A 20,999-nucleotide genomic window follows, 5' to 3' on the forward strand; every position below is an offset into this window, starting at 1 on the left:
TGTAGGTGGGACTCTTCTGAGTCCCACAAGCATTACAGAATCGGTATTTTACCATCAAATACTATTTGATGGTAAAATACCGATTCTGGTGTGCATGCACATGTGTGCATGCACACCTGTGCCATATGACAGGCAGACCTGCCCTTAGGGCAGGTATGCCTGCCACATGGCCCCCGAACCTTTTTTGGGGGTGCTAGAGGGTGTCAAAGTGACACCCCCTGCACCCTTGTCAGAATCGGTATTTACCGATTCGGTAAATACCGACCGGTAATGCCCCATTCATTCCTATGGGCTTCAAAGCCCATAGGAATGAATGGGGCATTAGCGGTCGGTATTTACCGAATCGGTAAATACAGATATTTACCGATTCGGTAAAAGGAACATCTGGATGTTCCTACATATCCACCCCTCAGATTTACCGATTTTTAATTACCGAATCGGTAAAATTCGGTAATTAAAAATCGGTAAATCTCATTTACCTACATCTGGCCCCATAAACCTAAAAACACCACAGTGCACCATATTCTTATAATGACCTCTAGTACACCATCTAAAACAGGCACACATGCACACATCGTAATAGAAATGCTGGTGCTGTAAACCTAAATCCAATACTGGAACACCATCATCGTAAAATCAGCACACATACAGTGACAACTTAAAGTCAATTCTGTAACACTATGAACTTAAGTTCCTACTTAAAATAAATGGGCTAACGATCAGACCAAGACAGAAAGAGTGGTGGTTGTAGATGAGATTTATGCTCATGTGGGAAAAAAACTAGAATTTGCGTCTGGCCAGCTAAATGTCTTTGAGCAAGTACTATCTGCACAAAGCGCAGAAACACTAGATTTACAATAAAGTAGGTAATGATAGATCAACCTGATGATAAACCAATGCAGTAAAGTCAGCCAGTTTGAGGTTCAAGGGATAGCCTTGAAGAAAATTTTTGCATCGCCCAATAAATGCACAGCAGTCCTGATGAAAATTGTTGCCAATGACCAAGAAAAAGATTGCAGTTATGCTGAAAAGTTTTGCTATCCAGTAAATGTATAGCAGGCCGACTGAAATTTAAGTCATGTTCGATTCAAGGTATGGGTATTCGGCCCAGCTGAAAATTACTTTTGATACTAGAAAGGCGGTGACGTTATGGGCTCCTGAAATAAATTAACACAACATCCTATCAGCAATCTAATATAGTTACCCACCTTCTTACCCATGTTGCTGAGTGTTACTTTTTTTTTAATACAGCCTCTGTCTTTTCTGTGGATTCAATTCAGAAAAGGGGGCTTTAATCAGGCCTATCATAGACATGGGGAAACAACCTTTACAACACAGTCATTACATCGCATTACCTTTATATAGCAGTCATTACATCGCAATATCCTTTACATAGCATGTCATTACAACTCCCCTTGGAATTAAGACAGCTTAGTGACTTGTGTTCCTTTAGAAGAAGACTTAAAACTTGGCTGTTTCCTAAAACTTAGTCGGCTGCCTGGTCCCTGTTTCATTTCTATGTCCCTCCTTGTGTTGACTCAACAGCGCCAGGATGCCTTTTTGGTGGTAGTGCGCTTTGCAAGTTAAATAAATAAATAAATAATAATAACGCGGCCATTACATTGCATGTCACTACAACGCATGTCATCACAACACATGTCACTACAACGCAGGCATTACATCGCAAGTCATTACAATGCATACCATTACAACACATAATACCCTTACACTTTCCAACACTTTCCCTACTGTTGCACTCACTGGAGTTAAAATAGTAATTTTTTACCCCTACACTATCCAACACTTACTCTACTGTTGCACCCACTGGAGTTAGAATAGTAATTTTTACCCCTACACTATGCAACACTTACCCTACTGTTGCACTCACTGGAGTTAGAATAGTAATTATTACCCCTATACTATCTAACACTTACCTTAAATGCAATGTAATGGTATGCATTGTAAAGGTAGTTTCTGAAAATGCAATGTAATGGCATGCAATGTAAAAGAATGCGTTGTAAAAGATGTTGCAATGTAAAAACTGTGTTGTAAAGGCCTGCATTGTAAATGTATGCATTGTAACGTCATACATTCTAGACATGCTCGGTAAGCGGAATTGGAACCAGGTTGTTGGGTTAGTTCATACACATTAGGTCTGCTGGATGAAACGGAGGTCATGAGCTCTTCCTTTCCTGAGTTTTTGACAGTCTTTGCCATTGGAAGTTTACGAAAAGCATCCTATACAATGTTAGAGTGCACAGATGAGATCAGGAGCAGCTTTTAGATGGCTCCTGGAGCAAGGTTTGGGCTGCTGCCGGGCCAGCTCTTGCCTATGTGAATAGAAACTGAGATTGAACCTGCACCTCCCAGGCAGGCGGCAGGCCTCCTCTGAGTCCTGCCCATGCACCTCCTATGCCCTACTCCTACCTGTTTAGCTGTTTTCCTGTCTGATTTTCCACAAGGGCTTAACCTGCAGAGCTGCCGCCGGCGAATTTGAAGGCGTATTTTCTCAAAACTTCCTTGGTGAAGAATCTCAAACGTGCGGCTTGGCTTGCAAGTAGCACAGACATCTGAGCACAAACACTTAACTTGATGAACCCTTATATTAGCGACAGGATTTTGCTTGCTGCTAGGGTGACCACCACCTTCCTTGTCACTACAGACACTGTTTTCTATCCTGGAATTTTGTGTGATAACCTAATGCTTTCTTGGTAGTGTAGTCTTGTTTTGCTTCCATTAAGCTAATTGGAATAACTTAGTTAAAATCAATGAAGGTTCAGAACTGGAGGCAGTGCCCATAGTGACCTGGAGTGAGGCGGGCACTCCACTTGACGGATTTGCTACTTATTTTTGCAAAATTCCTTACTTGAGAATTCTTTAAACATTCTACTTAAATTCTCCTCAGTATTCACCAATGTTATTGGTTTCATTGGTGATAAGTCACCCACTGCTCTTTCAAATTCTGTCCAGGTTTCTCCAATATATGTGGCATATTGTGCTTTAAACTCACAATGTCCTAACATTTCCTCGGTTAGTTTTTAGAGTAGTATAATATCTACAATTTAAAAATAACAAAAAATACTATGCTCTTTTATCTTTAACTTTTATCGTTGACTCTTAGTACTATTGATCCGAAAACATTCTGATAAAGAACTCCTTCTATGTTGTTTCCATTACCGGGGTCCGTGCCCTCCTGAGTATGTGTCACGTGAGCATCGAGAAGCGATAGAGGATAGGCAGAGGCTGTGCCCAATCAGTGTCGAGTACTCAGCCCCAAGTGTCATCCTGGTTAGGTCTGCAGGGCAGAAGCAAGGATGACAAGGACCAGAGCAGCAGTTATAACTTCCATTCAGCATAGGCTTGCAGATCTGGAGTTTGCCAAAACTTTGAGGCGTATTCAATCGTCCACCACCAGATCCCTGTTCTATGACTTGCTGGTAGACATTTCTACCTGCCACTTCCTGGCCAGTGTGCCCTATTTGGTGTAGTTGAAGACTCCTTTACTTTTTTTGTGGCTCTTCACCATCACCTCCTTTATAGAATGAAGAAGTAGGATCTATTTACCCAGGAAAGAAAAAGCCATTCATTTTCTAGTTTATCTCACGTTTCTAGTTTTTCTAATGTTTCCCCACATTTCTTGCGGTCATTGTCGGAAACCAGTTTTTGGCTGATTCAGAAAAAGGAAATTAAGGTCAGGCCCCATGCATCTGCTGAGTTGGGACTACTGTACCTCCTTTGATGAAGGAGCACCAGAGAATACCCTGCTGAAGGGCCCTCCTCTCTTCTCCAAGGCTTACCCTTCAGTCTGTTGCTCACTGACTCACTCCGCTCACCTCCACCTGAGGAAATTCTCCTACTTCAGAGGCACCTCTGCTGTGAAGATAGCTCTCTTCTTCCTCTGGGTGGAGCATTCTCCTTTACCTTCCTGATGTTCAGCTCTTTTCACTCCGTTGTTGGTCACGTGTTGCTCTTCCACACGTGAATGTCCACCTCTGATGTGATTTCTGGCATTATTCTCTCTGGTGGCAGCTTTAACATGTTGTCTAACCCTGATCGATGGTCTCTGTCGGAAGGGGCACGAGACTGCACATAGAAGAAGAGGAATAGGGATTAGCATCTTAAAAGATCCTGGATTTATCAAACCTCAAATTACCTCAAAATTCAGGTAATTCCATGTGCAGTCCAGTTTGTTTCACCAAGCACAACTACCTGAATATCTGCAAAACCTATCCTCGCCTCACCCGTCAGTCGACTTCACCATAACCCTGAAGACTTCATTGGACATCAAAAGACTTTAATACCTGCAGCCCAATTTATATCTTGGTGGGTGGAGGTAAGTTTGTCATGGCAACAGGGTAAAATAGTTGCCCTGACTAGGGCACCACTCGCCAAATTTACCAGATGACGGAGCCATCCATCAAACGTATTTCTTTTCAAAAAGAAAAGTCTTTTTTTTTAAATAAAATAAAATGCCCCCTTTGCAATGGAAGCGGTCACCAATAACGAGGGGGGTCATTAAACAGTTTTCACTGTCTCTTACTGCCAGTGTTTTCCTGGAAGTGATGGGCAGCGAAATCCAACCATCTAATTTAGGTGGGTGGGCATAGAGGTCAGCCTCTGATGGCCATTACACTGTCGGGCCATTAGATGAGTGGTACCGTGGTGAAGATGGAGTAGTCACTTCCCTGCTTACACAAAAGGTCTGTTCGCATATAAATCGGGCGGGAGGACCATTATGTTAGAGGTAAGGATACTCCTTTGCTGTTGCAGTGGAGTATCCTTACCACCAACATATACACCAGCCCCTAATTCTACCTGTAGCCTTCCTGCAACTCCCTCAAATCCCTTTTCAAAATTATCCATTTTGACAACTGCATCTTGGTTACCTTCCCGTTAACTATTGGCTCTCTGCACGGTAGGCTGACTTTCAATGCAGAACAGAACTTTTTTCTTGGCCCCTCAGGCAAACCATCTACTTCCACACTCTATAAGGACCCCTTTATTCCCATGTCCTATATCACTCAAACCCCTTCCCAAAGCCAATAGGGTTTTAATTTGCTTTATAAATTACTCAAAGCAAAAGGTTTAAAAGGGCTAAAACAAGAGGGCAAAATAAGAAAATAAGATACTGAAAGGCATGACGTTTTTCAGATTGCTCATCTCTGGAAGTATTTTTTTTTTTACTGAGTTTTTTATAGCACACACTTGATCCGAGGGTATCAGAGCGCTTTACACGAGCACCAGTTGCATTACATAAAGACATATTAATTTCTGTTAGGCACAGGGAGATTAAGTGATTTTCCCAGAATCACAGGATGTTGCGAGTCCTTGCCAAGACTCGAACCCGGTTCCCCAGATTTAAGGTTGACCGCCCTAGCCGTTAGGCCAACTCCTCTCCCCTATGTATTGTGCTCGAGTGTTCAATTTCTTGCCAAAAGCATGCAATGCAGTTGATGACATCTGTCCATCATTTGATTTTGAACACTGAGTGCTCATCTCAATACGACACCGAGACTCACCCTCAATATGTTTTGAGATTTTCTACTAAAGGAAGAATGGAACTCCACAGTGAATGGAGGTCTGGTTTTTGGCTAGAACTTTAAGTTGAATTTTGCCAGCGATGGGCATGTGTGGTGACATGTTCTTGTTTACAATAGTATACCATAGAATAATCTTGCAGCTGTGTTCTGGTTTTCTGTAACTCAAGTTAGTAGTGTCTTTGGAGCGCCAAAATACAGGATATTTCTATTGGCCACTTTGGCTCCTGTGATTGCATATTGATGGTTCTCAGAAGTTTTTCAGAAAGGATTTCTTTCTGTATATTTTTAGAAAGAAATTGGCAGTCCTACCGTTTACCTCTTCTTCCAAGGACACAATATTGTTGGTGTAGCATCCAGGAGATGTTACATGCTTGTGTCTTGATATTTGTTATGTTATGTGACTTTGTAAAGAACGCGGCTAATCACTGTCAGGGTGTCCAGAGTAGGGCAAGCCTGAGGGGAGAGGAGTAGATCATGCCTGTGTTCCCTGTTAAGAAGGATGTATGTTCTGGTGGAAGTGCACAGAGATTGTGCTTGAGACCTCAAGCATAACTTGGGTTTTGGTGGTGTTTAGGTTAAGTCTATTTCATGGACCAATCCCTGCAAGAGTTGAATCTGGTGAAGTCCACAGTTGGGTTAAGGGATAACATTTGTGCTTATGATACAGTAAGTGAGGCTGTATCCTCTTTTCCCCAGTAAAACATCTCTCTCCCCAGCCTGTCTTATTATATACTACACCACTGTAGGACCTCATTAACACCTTGCCTGCGGCGCCGATTCTCCCCCGGGGCTGAACATTCCATTTGCGAGTGTGGTCATGACGGAACGGTTCCATCATGAGCACAGCGTGACCGATGCACATGACGGAACCGTTCCGTCATGAGCATCGAAGGGGTTAAGGGCAGGATGGGAAATGAGCATCTGCCAAAAAAGGGAGATGTCTGATCCGCACTCCTTTTTGTTTTCCTGAATCCTTTACAGTGCCATCGAAAGCAGCGCTCCCAAAGCGAAGCCACTGGCACCTCCGCTATTGGGAATCCCCATACACTAGAGCCAACATCAGTGGAAATTAGAGCCCGAGGGGATCTCCACTTTAAAACGTCCCTTTCTAGCCGGGACAGGAAGTGTCATGAAATATCCACATCTCCCAGCATGTGGAGGATATTAGCTATGTTATTCCTGGAAATAAACCCCTTCTTCTCGGGGGGGTGAGCTTTCTCCAGAAATAAGGTAAAAAACTCAAGGTTCGCCATGCTGGCACGGAATGGCAGAGGAGCCGTCTTGGAACATTTGCCCCCCGGAGTGGCTCCTGTCCTGTATGTAGGAGCCACTTCAAGGGGAAGTGCAGATATTGAGAGTGAACAAGATTACATTTCGTGGCCAGGCTGCTGCTTCCACAATGGTACCTGTGCTGTCAAATTCCAAAAAAGGTCAATAGTCTATCATCCAGATATCCATATCAGGGGAGAGGTGTGGCGCTGCGGCCAGGGCGACTGACTCTGGAATCTGGGGATCACGGTCCGATCGCCAGCGGCAGTTTAGCCCAGCACCATGTGACTCTGGGCAATAGCTTGCCTAATCTTCCCGACGGCCCCCAACGCCTAGAGACCCTTATGGGTGATTGTTCACGCTTTCAAATGTGGATTATTATTATTATTATTCAACTGCTTCCAACAGAAATCATCTGCAACTGATCAACTTGAATTTCCAACAGGTTACATCTGATCTTCGCTGTAATTTCTGGAATTGGGGGTTAGAGTGTTAGTTTTTTCTTCGCATTTTGTAATGTCAGTTTCTATCCTATACATGGATGACTTCGTGGGAAAATGTACCTGGCCAATGCATACATGCTTTAGTGGAGGTGAACTGCAGAAAAGATTCATTTCTCTCAGCAATCAGAGTTGAAAAAAATGCCTCCCTCAGATATAGCTCCAATACCAAATCCTCTGTCTTCGACACATCTCTTAACAGATAGGTCCTGACATCTTGAAGTAACATTTACAACTTATTTATTTATCTCCCTCAAATTTATTAAAAGTCATCCCCCCTCTGTTTTTTCTCTACTAGAAAATGGATACCACAGATTTCCTTGAACATTGCAAGACTCACCTCTACCATCATCCCTGTTTCTACACTTTGTCTCTGTCTTGCTCCATTAAACGCTTTTATTCTTCCAAATAAAACTTACCATCCAAAGGGCTGCCACTTGCCAAAGGACTATTTAGAAACTCTATTTGGTATCCTTCCTAAAATGACACCTTAAACTGATCAAACCTTTGTGATTGCATTCAAATTGTTCTGAAAATATTTCAACCTCCAGCCACAATTAATGGAGTAAGAACAGTCACATTTTCTATGTTCGACTAGAGCTTAAACTTGATCTTATACAAATCCTTAACTTACTCTTCCACACTTGGTCTCCCTTTTTTAAAACAAATCCTCTTTTCATTTGGAAATCCTTGAATGGAGCTCCTCCCATTCTTAGGGACAAAGGGCCAGATGTAGGTAATTCATATTTACTGACTCTTAAATACCGAATTTTACCGATTCGGTATTTTACAGAATCGGTAAATTTACCGATTTGGTAAATTTACTGAATCTGTAAAATGATGCCCCTACATCCCAATCACCAAATACCGGTCGGTAACGGCCGAATTCGGCCGTTACCGACCGGTATTTGGGCTCCTACATCTGGCCCAAAGACCTTTGCAACCATGACTGGGAAAAGGTCAGATTTTCCAGCTGGTCCAAATACACCTGTGTCTCCAAAAATGTATCGCTTCGAGGACTGTACTTTGTCCGAAGCAGTGAATATAAACACAGACTTCCAAAGACTTTTCGTTAATTCTTCTCCAAACAAATTATCCTGGGGATATGGCAAATTTACAACAATGTTCCCTAATTTCGGGCTTATCTTCATGAGCACCAATATCATTATAGGCATAAGGATTCTGTAGTAGACATAACTGCTGAATCCAATCTATTAACAGCTGTACATTCACTAGTACATCAATACAATGAGTGCCTTCTGTCATATGAAAGACGAGTACAAATGGAAGTTACATGCCTCGTAAATTATTCTAACATTATTGTGCTGATTTTTAACAGCATTTATAGGCTTTGTCCCGTAGGCGACTTAAGTTACTTATTATTTCTGGATCAATGTCCAGCATCAGGCATGCCTTTTGATTTTCTAGTAGGACTAAAACATTCACCTCTTGAATAAGGATTGTCACCTGATCCATTCCATTGTGAATGGTGCTCAGTGCTCCATTGCCCACCATTTTGTTCTTCTTGGATGGCTAATTTAAAAAGAGAAAACATGTCCTCACTATTGGATTTCAGTGTTTCAGCTCTTTCTTTTTTTAAGAGGTATCTGTCTCTTCCTCACCTTACTCCCAAAAGAAACTCCTGCCTTTGCTCAACCACCCCATCCAAAATATCATAACTGATATAATCATTAAAATTTTGTGCGCCGTCTCTTCAGGATTAGAGGATTCATAAACGTCTTCAAAGTGAATGTTGCCTCCAGGCCACTGACTCTCCTCTGTGCCAACAAGGACACACATCCATTGTGTACCTCTAAGAGCACTCTCTTTTGTGTTGCCTAGAACATCACTCTTACCAGGAGCTTTCTCTTCACTATCTCCTGTGCTGTTCTCTTCTGTTTTTACCTCAGAAGTCAAATGAACCGATTTAACCACAGTCTTAGTCGTCAATCAGAGCTGAAAACTTGCTTACTTGCTCATAAGGCATCATTATAAGTGTTCCTGTAATTTCGGTGGGGCACGTGGCATGAGTTATCGGCCCATCAGAGTTACAAGTCACCAGCAACAATGTGGATCCAATGCAACTTACGTGGACAGCTTGGCTGCTGAAAGGAACTGAAATCTCCAGGTGAAACTCCTGGAAGAGATGGGGAATTCCCAGGGAAATCAGGTGCATTATTCTCGAGGTCACTAATAATTTCTAATTTCTTAGGGTAGCATCAGGGTAAACCTCATGCCATCCTAGATATCGATACCCCTGGTATCGGTAACTGCAGTGGGAAAAAAACATACTGAGGTATATAAACCTTTTACCCGCTGGTGGCGTTGTCTGAGTCACCGAGAGCCACTACTCATGTGACATAGCATCACACTGTCAATTGTACTTTACCAATCCTGTCTTTACTGAACCTTTAACTAAAGTATGTGGTTGGCTAAGGCTTGCGCCAAAGCCAAGCAGAGACCACCACTCTAGTCAGGGAAAGGGAGTTACAGGCCAAAGATAACCCCTGCTCACCCCCTTGGTAGCTTGGCACGAGCAGCTAGGCTTATCTTGGTGGCGATGTGTAAAGCATTTGCACAACACACACAGTAACAACACACTAGGCACACCACAAAAGGAACTCCACACAAGGTTATATAAAAATAGCCTTTGTATTATAATAAAAAAACACATCAGATGGTCATCACACAATATACACTGTGCCAACTGGCACGGGCAATATTTACAGGGGATTATTTACACATGACAGGGCCACGTGGGCCACTGTCAGAATTGGCTCCTGGTAAAAATAGTAAAAGTCAGAACATATCATAATCTCAGAACACAACCAATAATCACTGGCAGACAACATACTCAGCGCCAACCTGAAGCATAAATCATAAAAGGCACAGTATCACATAAGGCGAGAACTCTCTTCTGCGCCAACCTCATAAATCTGAATGTAGTAGACCACAATCTCCTAACCATACCTGGCATTAGAAAATAAACTTAATAACATAACCTGAAATAGGGAATAAATCAAACCTAGACCACAGTAGAGAATCATGATAAAATCTAAGACAGTAGGTAAAACCCAACAAGCATTAAAAGCTATAAGTATAAATCAAGGTGCACAAAATATTCCACAAACATTACATTTCCTAGCACCTATAAAAAGAACACTAGGGCTTTGCGCCCTACAAAACCAAATAGTCCCCTGGGCCAACTGGCCATTTCTAGGGCTCAAATGCCCTCTGTCCAACGTCAGGCCGTGGTACAAATGCAGCGTCAGTCTCAGGGGCGCACTAGTCGCAAACCTAAACATGGCAGCTGCCTACTACTTGATGGGCAGCTGGAAGTCTCAATGAAGGCCTAAACGTTGCAGCTGGCACTAAGTGCTGTGCAGCTGTGCGAGCCAAGGTAGGGATGAAGGAGTGCGTCTCACTCCTGGGTTCAAAAAAGCATATGTGCCCTTAAAAGAATGAAATACCTAAACGGTGCAGCTGCCCACTACTTGCTGGGCAGTTGGGAAGTAGGGAAAATGGGCGTTGGAGCCATGTGGCTCTGAAAATAATGGGAAGCCTTGGAGCCACCAAGGCTCTGGGAACAAATAATGCGCACATGGGAGCCCTCTAGGCTCTGGAAACAAATATGCCCCTGTTGGAGCCACGTAGGCTCTAGAACCCTGGGGCCAATCACTGAAGTGGACTGGCGCTCAGAAACATGAGTGGACTAGACAGAACTAGCCCCCAAACTGTTGGAGCAGGGCGGGCTCTGAAAATAATTAGCCCCATGACGTTGGAGCGGCCCTCTTCCATGCGGGGTCGCTCAGGTGGCCGGCACCGATATGAGGCCTTAACATGTAGGGGGGCCCCTCTGGGCCCTTCAGCAATTATCTGCGCCCTTGATGCAGCTGCCCACAACTGCGGCGCAGTGTGAGCCCAACAAAGTATAGGGAGGCAAAGGATACAAGGGAGCACTATGAAGGCTCCCAACTCAGGCCCCACTCACCAGTTCTCTCTTGAAAGCATCTCTAAGGCGTCCTCCTGGCGAGCTCTGCAGCTCCGTGCACCAGCGGGACTCGGTGGAGGCTTGCCTCTCTTCTGGGGCCTCCTCTCATCATCGGCGACCTTCCGTGGACTTCAAGGGCTCCCTCAGCTCATGAGAGCCCCTCCGGGCCACAGATGTCTCCTCGCTTCACCCGGGCACCCTCATGGGACCCAGGACTTTACCATGGAGCGTGCGAGGCTCCGGATGGAGCTCCGGCGCTTCTGGCCTCTGCCAAGGCTCCGCCCCGACCGGGCATCTTTTGCCTGGCTTCCGGTTTTGCGGCACGGCTGAGGCAGTGATTTTTCTGGGCACAAAACGAGGGGTAGGCTCCCCCGTGAGTAACAATAAACAGCGGGGTGGGAACCCGCTGTAATTACTGCAAAGTCGCGGGCTAGGCACCCATGCAAGTTAAATAATTAAAGGAGCATAAAGAGTGCAAATGAGGGGTAGGCTCCCTCCAAATTGTACGATAAAGCAGGGTGGGCTCCTGCTATTTAAAATATAAAGAAAACGGCCATGAGCAGGTGGGCACCCGAAATGAGCACAAAGGGGGGGAATCCCCAGACAGGGGGAATCCCTTGCACATGCTGCACAGCCCAGTGCTGCAGGGTTAAAATCAAGCGATCCCAGAGGGAAAAATCCAGCGCTCACCAGGCAAGCATTTTTGAAGTACAGCAAAGCGCTCCCATGCTGCCAAAGGTCCTGGGGGCTGGGAAGAAAGGTGAAAGGGTGCCAGGAATCATTCCAGCAAAGCAGGGGGGTCCCCAAGAAGTCCTCCAGGCATCTAGGGGCAGGGCAGAGCCCAGGGAGGCAAGCCTTTCCTGAACCCCAGCAGCAGCACGCCCCTGGCAGATTCCAGTCCAAGACAAGAACATTTTACATGGGGTCACAGCCCCTGTATTTATACCACAAAATCCTTTGTTGTAGCAGTGTAGGCAAGGGGAGAACCAGACGCAACTGGTTCTGGAGCACTTTGTTTTGCTTAGCCCCTCTCCCTATTCGCAAGACAGGCCAGGGACATCAGATGCATCACAGGGGGCGGAGCCAGCATTGTGAAGGGAAGGCACAGCCCTATTTAGGTCCCAGGTGCAACTCCTCCCTCCCATCTAGATGCAGATCTCCCCTCATTCACCACCGGGCAGACTCACCCTAGCTCCTGGAGCCAAGCACACCAGCTAGCCACTGTCACTCACAAGCCGACAGGCAATTCACATCTCAAAGCACACAGAAAGGCCAACTCTAAAAGTGGCACTTATGCACTAGACATAATAAATCTGCGCACACCATTGCACAGCATTTATTACCATGAGTTTGCACATACCAAACTCGCCCCTGCACTCCCCACATATCAGGAACTACCATGAGCACACATATGCACTTTACATTGGGCCACAGTGCTAAAGTGTGCAGAGGCCTAAAATCACTACCATCATGCCAGAGGCTAAAGGCAAAAAGTTTAGGGGTGAACCTGCTAAAAAGGCCCAAGTCCAACAGTCTGTTTCAGGGAAAAGTGCCTAAAATGATCTTCATTTACAGTTCTGGTAAGACCTGCTGTCCCTATGGTGGAATCGTCTTTTAAAGGTTCCTCACTTGAACCAAATGTACTTCCTTACCAAATTAATGCTTCTTCTTTTCCAATTTTTCCTACAAAAACATGAGATAATAACTGTATCGATTCAAATTGATGATGGTGTTCCCAGTCAGCAGAGGGGGCATGGCAACAAAGACACAAATGGCCAGGCAAATCTCGCATACAGGTAAACAACTCGTTGACCACTCTCCTTCTCATTTGCTGCTTAACGTAATGCACCTTTTCAAAATGTCGTCTGTGTGTAAACCTGTCTCACCAGAACACGGAAACGAGTGCAAATTCTCTAATAATTGTCTACTCCAAGATGGCTGCTTTGTCCCAGAAAACAGGCAGAGTAGCAAGTCCTAGCAGGAGAGTCCCCAAAGGTTCCGATCAGTCGCCCTCTACCTCCTGAACAGACACAGCTGCTCTCAATACAACTGAGCAAGGCTTAAAATTAACCATGCATCAAAACAACCACTGACCATGTTGACTCAATATAATGTTTATAAAAAACTATCATTATTATATTCTAAATCAGCATGCTTAATGTTGGAACTACAATGACCAACACTCCCAGTTTAAAATATGCTTAGCCTCTTAGCAGTGGAAATGTCCAAGTACCTACCTTCCTAATACTCACTTTAACGTGCTGCTATATTCCAGAGAAACCCCAACATTCCTACTTCAGACAGATTCCCCTTTCCCTGCCCACTTAGAGTACTGAATGCAAAATAACGAATTCAACCATACTTATGTGTCTGAGGATCAGCGTTCATATGCAAAGGGAACATTTTGTACAGTGGGCAAGAAGAGAAAATATTTGAATTCTATATTATAGGTTCCATAAAGTGTGTAATGGCATCAAATAAAGGCATAATGCTAGCCACAGGCCTTGCTACATAATACACTGGCAATAGAATTAGCACTCTCTGCGAAATGTCAGGGGTTTTCAGCAACAACCCAGCTCTTAATGAGGACGTCTTTCTTCATTTAATTGCCCCATGTTGCGATCATCTTATGTCAGTGTCAGCACACATGTAACAACACAAAGCATGTCTAAGAGTCAGTGGTGTAGTAAGGGGGGCAAGGGAGTCTACCTCAGGTGGCATGAGTTTTGGGGGCAGCGCTCTCCCCCCGCTCTTACCTGCGGCTGTTGCGGGGTGGCGGACACAGGAATTGCCTGCACCCCCCTGCTCTTACATTCAAACGTTAGTGGCAAATGCGGGGGCTTCCACAGGCGGCATAAGGCCTAGCTACACTACTGCTAAGAGTAAAATTGACTCTTGTTGTTATAAGGGTGAGTGGTGTTCAATTAACATACCTTGGTATTAGTTTACCACTGGTAGACCTAGTCTAGAATTTATGCTCTGACACTTCTACCAGCCACCACTGCTGTCACTGTCCCTGCACTCAGCTGCAGGGTCACAATGAATTGGTTTCATACACTATACATCAGGTATCTCTAACAAGTAGCTCATGATCCATCAGTAGCTCTCCTAGCACCTGCGAGTAGCTCTCCTGTGTGCAGCTCAGCCTAAGACTACCAAAGCTTTTGCTTAGTTGAATTATTATATGTATACTAAAATTAAAAAGCATGTATTCAAGATAAAAATATGTGTTTTCACATCTCATAAGCTGATGTCTGTAGAAAATTAGTTGCATTTTCAAAATGTGCTTTAAACGATTATTTGAGTTGAAGAGATTTATTACTATAACATTATAGCCCGCCGTAGTGGGTTATACCGACTATTAAAGGGCCGCTCCCTTGTTAAATGTCCGAGCCGAAGGCGAGGGCCTTTAACAAGGGAGCGGGACTTTAATAGCTGGTATAGCCCAGCTATGAAGGGCTAAAAGGCTATTAAGACATTCTGCCACTAGTAAATGGATATTTGTATAGCGCACTACTCACCCGCAAGGGTCTCAAGGCGCTTGTACGAATACAGCTGTGGAACCCATCCTGGCTTTCCCTGTGAGGCATCCACTCCTGGGCACCCCCAAGGTGGAGGCCAGGCATCCTTAGCGTTGTGGGGGCCGTTGTGGAGATTAAGCAAGCTATTGCCCAGAGTTGCAGAGTGGGACTCCATGATTGGAATAGGCACCAAGGCGAGAATTATCAGGTCCGTGGAATTTTGAGGCCAAGACCTACCGAGGCGGGGAATTGAACCTACCCTGGTCCCATGCCAGACCTCTGCATCATGGTCTGCCGCTCTAACCATTGAGCCACACTTGTCCATCTAGCCACACTTGTCCTAGAGGGCAGAATGTTCTAACAAATAAAAAGAAAGGTGTCTCGAAACCCGAGGGGGTTTAAATCCCCTTGAGCTCCAAGAGGCCTTTGTTCACAGCACTAGCTGTGAACAAAAGCAACAATGGAATGTAGATCTGCGGGCCTTTACCCGCCCGTAGAAGCACAGAGCACTCCATTGTATTCAATAGAGTTCACAACATTCCAATGTTCTAATCATATGTATACCTTGGTGCCAGGGGGATTGCAGCTTTAGTCTGTATACATCACCCATGTAATATTTCAGTTCAAATTGTTAAAGCCTTTTTTACATTACAGTTCAAACCCCTACCTTATGCACCGATGTGATCACTGCTGGCACTCTTGGATGGGGTGTTCACTTTTACATCACTAGTATTAGTAGCTTGGGATGATTTTCATTGAACATAAGTAACTCTTGTTACAGAAAAGGGCGGAGACCCCTGCTATACATGATACACGTGAGCAGAAAATTCAATGAGTTCACCTAGTTCGTGTATCCTAATTGTGGCACCTGAAGACATTACTCACGGCCTCATTCCAAATGTCCCATAAAATCCTGTCACGGAGTTGTGCCAAATTACCGCACACTCCGAGTGTCTTCCCCTGCACAAATTCATTCAGGTATAACCTGGTGTAAATTAAACGGCGACAACAGGCCAGTAACGGGAAAATGTGTGTATTTCAGGTTTGGCTATAGCGAACGTTGTTCTCCGTTCCAACCAGTCAGGCTCAGAAGCGAGCGGTAAAATTGCCCTGTGGGGAAAAAACGCAAGGTGTGGTAAGGGATTTACCCCTGGTTAATTTTACGCACAATAATTCCGCACTAGTTGGGGTGAGGACCTGCTTTATCCATTATCTCATTTGGCTATCACTGATGAAGACTTTCGGCCAGATGCATCAAAGGGTTTTGCCAATTCTATGTCTATGGGAAAATGTGTTCATGCATGTGGCCCTTAATACCTAACATTCATATCTGAACACATTTATGTTAAGTACAATAAATACATATTGAAATTAAATACCAAAAATCTTGTTTACTATAAAAAGATACATGAGCCTGAAATTAAAATAGCTAGTTAAATTACGTAAAGGAGCATATAAGAGAAATAAAATGGATGCTTCTTGTACCAATGGATAAATATTTTGTGCATGGTGCCACCTACTGGACAGAACTAAAGAAACATGTATTTGCAGTGAACAAAATATTGTTCACAAACCCAACCATAATTGCCTGATCCATACATTAACAGTTACATTTTGCACAGAATTCCAACTTTTTCCCAATTCGTATAAGACCCAGGTGTAGGTCAGTTATATTTACAATGATGTAGGTTACAATACTTACAACTGTTTTGCTTAACCTTACCACGTGGATTTGTTTTTTCAAATGGAGCATTGCTATCTTAAGGATTTTGGGGGCACCAGCAAAACATGTTTTTGGGGGCCCCTGTACAGAATAAATCTGATTTTTACTAGCCATTTCGATTCCACGTGATGCTAAAAACTACTAAATTATGTGTTAAATTTGAAAAAGGTCATACATATAAAAACAGTTGAAATATGTCTTCCCCGGCATCCCAAAAATCCGTACCATAACACAGGTTTGGAGAGACAGAGTTAGAGGTATTGGTAGGTAGTGATGGAGAGAGGTTTAGATAGATAGTCGGAATAGACAGATGTTAAATAGAGACAAAGTTCAGTTTCTCAGGGGGGCCCTTGGATGTGGGGCCCGTGAGCATTCGCCTACTTTCCCCAAGCATATCTGAAATGGCGTTTTTATTGCATGTAAAACAATCCCTTCGCTTAGACCCCATAAAATGGAGAATCTGGGGTGCTTTCCACTACAAATGTTTGTGAATGTCTATGAAGTTTTGGCTTTTGGGTGTTCAATTCACATGTATTGCCATTCGCTCTTCATAGTGAACCCCATCCCTCCACCACTTGCTCACACTGATATGTGTGAATATTAGCAGATTCTGATGTTATAAATCAGAATGCTGATATTTCCAAGTAGAGGTACCACTTTGTGTTCCTTAAGATACACTTGAGTGTGCAAAATACAGGTAGTCAGTCTTCAAACAAAATGAATATCATTAAATTAAATTAAATAAGAAATGATTGGTAATGACTAAGTAAGGGCAAACCCCAGCCAAGCAAATGGATAAAAAGAGATAGTACTAAGAGAGGGACAACTGTCCCAAAAAATCTGGAAACCAGCCAACAGAATATCCTGAATGTCTTTTTTTCATAGATGTTTTTATTAGAGCGCAGATCATAATCAATCACATATAGAGCAGCAATCAGCACATAATCAAATATATGTTGTCCACAAAATATATCAAACAAAAGTTCACTGTCAATCAGCCACTCATATCCTTCCTATTCCATCGGTTTTCTATCATCTCCATTTCAGGCGAGACGCACAGTTCACCCCTGTATACATTCCACTTTCCCCATTTCCTATCTCATTTCTTAGGGCAACCTCTAGACTTGAACACCTCTTTCTCTGCTATCATACATTTATCTAGGTCCATCGCCCAATTCCTTGATGACGGGATGTCAGCTGTTCCCCATTTCAAAGCTATATTGCGTTTGACCAAAGTACAACCTAGGGTAACCCACTGTTGTTCCACCCCGGTGAGCTCTGTTGCTTCCCATATGCTGAGGAGCCCCAAATGTGGTGTCATTGTGATTTCTTTCCCTATTGCTCTCTGCAGTGCTGTGTAGCCTTTTCCCATAGGGCCTGTATGTTGGGACATTCCCATATGAAGTGATAAAAGATTGCCTTCCCATGACAGCAGCGGAGACACAGGGCATCCTGTCTGCACCCAATCTTTGCAAGGGTGGCCCCATGAGGTACATTCTATGCAGGACTTTCAGTTGGATAAAGCGGAGTCTGAGAGGGATGGCTGCCTCCTTTAGGGACATCAACGCTGTTTGCCAGATGTCACCCTCAAGTAATCCCAGATCGGTTTGCCACTTTTCTCGTAGGATTGAAACAGGTCGGGTAGATTACTACAAAATTTCTGATACGTGATCTTGGGGTCAGGCAAGGAATTAACAGGTAGTAACAGGGAGGGCTTAAAGACTTGCTTGCCAAAAGATCATGGTGGCCCTCATTTACATGAGACAGTAAGGCCTCCACGTCTCTCTTGACCTGCCCTAACGGTCCCCCGTGCAGTGTCAACGCCACCTCAATAGGTCCTTTTCGCATGAAGTTCCAACCTGTAAGGCAAGCGTGTGACCCCCTCAGGCAGCACTGCTGAGAGGGAAGTGTCTGGTGCCTTCTTTCAGCGCCGGCCCCACCCAGGTGTTTAATTACTTCACCTCCGACGGCGGCGGAATGCAGCTGAACGATGCCTCCGAGTCCCGCTTAACCACCGGCTAGGAACAGCAGTCCCCCAGCAAGCCCAGGCACCTTCGCTCAGCTCCCCGAGAACCATCTTAGCATATTCACTGGCCGGGACGTCTAGCAAACAAGGGCTCCATCTTAAGGTCAGGTTGCTGTCAAACAAATCTTTAATTAAAGAGGCCAAGATCTAACATACACAGGCGCCATCTTAAGGTCAGGCTCTGAGCTCATGGGGATCACTGCATAGATGAGCTCTGCTTTGCAATAGCTCATTCCTAATAGGGTGTCAGGCACCGCATAAGCAATACTTGCCCAGGTAACAGGATTCAACCGTGCAGCTCTGCAGGAGAAGGTGCGCCGCGCCCTGTACATCCACTGAGGTTGCCATCTTAGGGTCAGCCGATTAGAACTGAAGATCGTCAGAACGTTCGATCTGCATCTGAACACTTATTCCAAACTCGGATTCACCGTCAGTGATTGCAAACTGATGTTGGTTGTCCATTATCGTTCTTTAAAAATGCTCCAGAAATGTAGTGGCAAGAAGCAAAGCTGCATGGGGGAACGGGTCCTCGAGCAAGCGCCCCACATGGCTCTCGGCTGCGGTAGGGAGAGGGAGATGTGGTGTTCTCCATATATTGGACAGAGTTCAACAATGAGAGCTCAGTGCGGTGGCTTGTACGAAAGAGATTCCCAAGACGCCTACTCCAGCGGAACTTCGGCAACGGCATCAGCCTCAACCTAGACTCCGGAGGCTATGCTTCCCTCATGAGTCGGAGGCAATTCCCGTGGAGCATTGGCATCGTATTCCAGTAGGTTTCTTGCCACATTTCCTTGTTTGCAGACGAGTTACTTGGTACAGAGAAGTCAAGTAGGAGGGTGGATGGGGGGCATAAGCAGGGATATTCATAGAAGAGTGATCCCTAGCCGTGGAGCTTCTTTGGTGAGCTCCCCTATGGCGGCCATCTTGGTCAATCATTATCTGCTCTGAGTCCACCGATCCGACATTCTCACTGAAATAGTTCTCGACTATGATATTAAATTCTCTTTTATGTCTGGGATCTTGAGCAGCCAGGGATTAATGACTATGGTGTTGCGCTGTTACTGATTGTAGTGCATGAGTTCCACCCACAGAGGGGAGTGATCAGAAATGCCCCGTGGTAGAAAACGTGGTGTCCGAAAGTTGCCAATGTTTATTGATTGGGTCAGAAAAAAGTAAATACGGGAGAGGCTGCCATGGGCACCTGTGTGGTAGGTGAAGTGTGTCAGGTCCGGATGGAAATAACCCCATATGTCAATGACGCCCATGGCCGCTAGAAACTCTGATATGTATGTGTTAGAGCGAGTCTGGGGGCGTATTGGGTGTCCATCTACTAGGTCATTCGGGTCATGTTAAAGTCTCCCCCTAGAATTAGCGTACCTAACGGGAGATCTAGCAAGATTTTCCCCAGGTCAGTCAACACCTCTTTTCCTAGTGCTGGTGGAGTGTAGGCTGAAATTAACATTGAGGGGATTCCCCTCCCAACTTGCTTTCAAGACCGCGAACCTACCTTTGGGATCTGCCCACGTACGTGTCGGATTGAGTGCAAGGCTTCTTTTACCAATATACCAGTGCCCCTGGAACCTGAAGTGTGCCCGACATGGACAAGAGTTGTATACCCCCACCAGGACTGTGCTTTGCATTTGGTCGCCATTAAATGAGTTTTTGTACCAAGACTAGGTCAGGGGCATGTCGTTTAAGGTACTGCAGCACAATGCCTCTTTTTATTTTGTCCCGCATCCCTTTGAAATTCCACATCAGAACGGAGAGTCAAGTCTCTACAGAATTACGGGCCATTTCTCTGTTAGGGGTGGGTATATATGAGCCCAGGACAGACCCCTCCCGGCAGCCCTAAAGCTAGCCACCCCCCTTCTTCTGGTGTTAGAGATATAATGGTGTGTAGGAAGAAAATTTTTGAAAAGCGGCAGGAAACCATACTGATCATGAGTGAAGCTAGATTTTGTGACTGAGTGCAGTGTTTCAAACATCATAACTTGAGTACAAAAAAAAACCCTCCCTAACCCTTCCACTTCCCCACTCCCTGCCCCCCACCAGTGGATTTAAAACTACCCACTACCCAACAAGGCAGAGTGCCTGTCGCCCCCCTTAGTAACTGAGGTACCAGGTATGGAGCTTCCCCTGCCCAGATCTGAACATATTCAATAACCAAACTGCGTAATAGGAGTAGACCCCCTCCGAGACTGAGATTTACGGCAATTGCATTGATGATCACACCCCCAAGTCCCCCAAAAATATTATTCAAACGTTTTGTTTTGTTGTATTTAGTTTTTTGTGTTTGCCTGACGAGACCCTCCCAGTGGAGACCCCCAAGCTATCGCACATAGATACGCAGATACTGTTCAATACACCCAGAGCCACTTAGCTGTAGTGCATGTGTCTTAACGGTAGGCCAAGTTCAGAATCTTCCCAAC

At 44.7% G+C, this 20,999-nt stretch overlaps 1 protein-coding gene across 1 annotated transcript in view; it reads left to right on the plus strand.

The window, feature by feature from the left end:
• FBXL16 (F-box and leucine rich repeat protein 16) overlaps nucleotides 1-20,999 on the plus strand; it is a 304,232-nt gene that overhangs the window by 194,221 nt on the left and 89,012 nt on the right. The gene's annotated exons all lie outside the window — the stretch shown is intronic.

The sequence above is a fragment of the Lissotriton vulgaris genome, chromosome 10 (assembly GCF_964263255.1).
Source record: "Lissotriton vulgaris chromosome 10, aLisVul1.2, whole genome shotgun sequence".
Classification (NCBI taxonomy): domain Eukaryota; kingdom Metazoa; phylum Chordata; class Amphibia; order Caudata; family Salamandridae; genus Lissotriton; species Lissotriton vulgaris.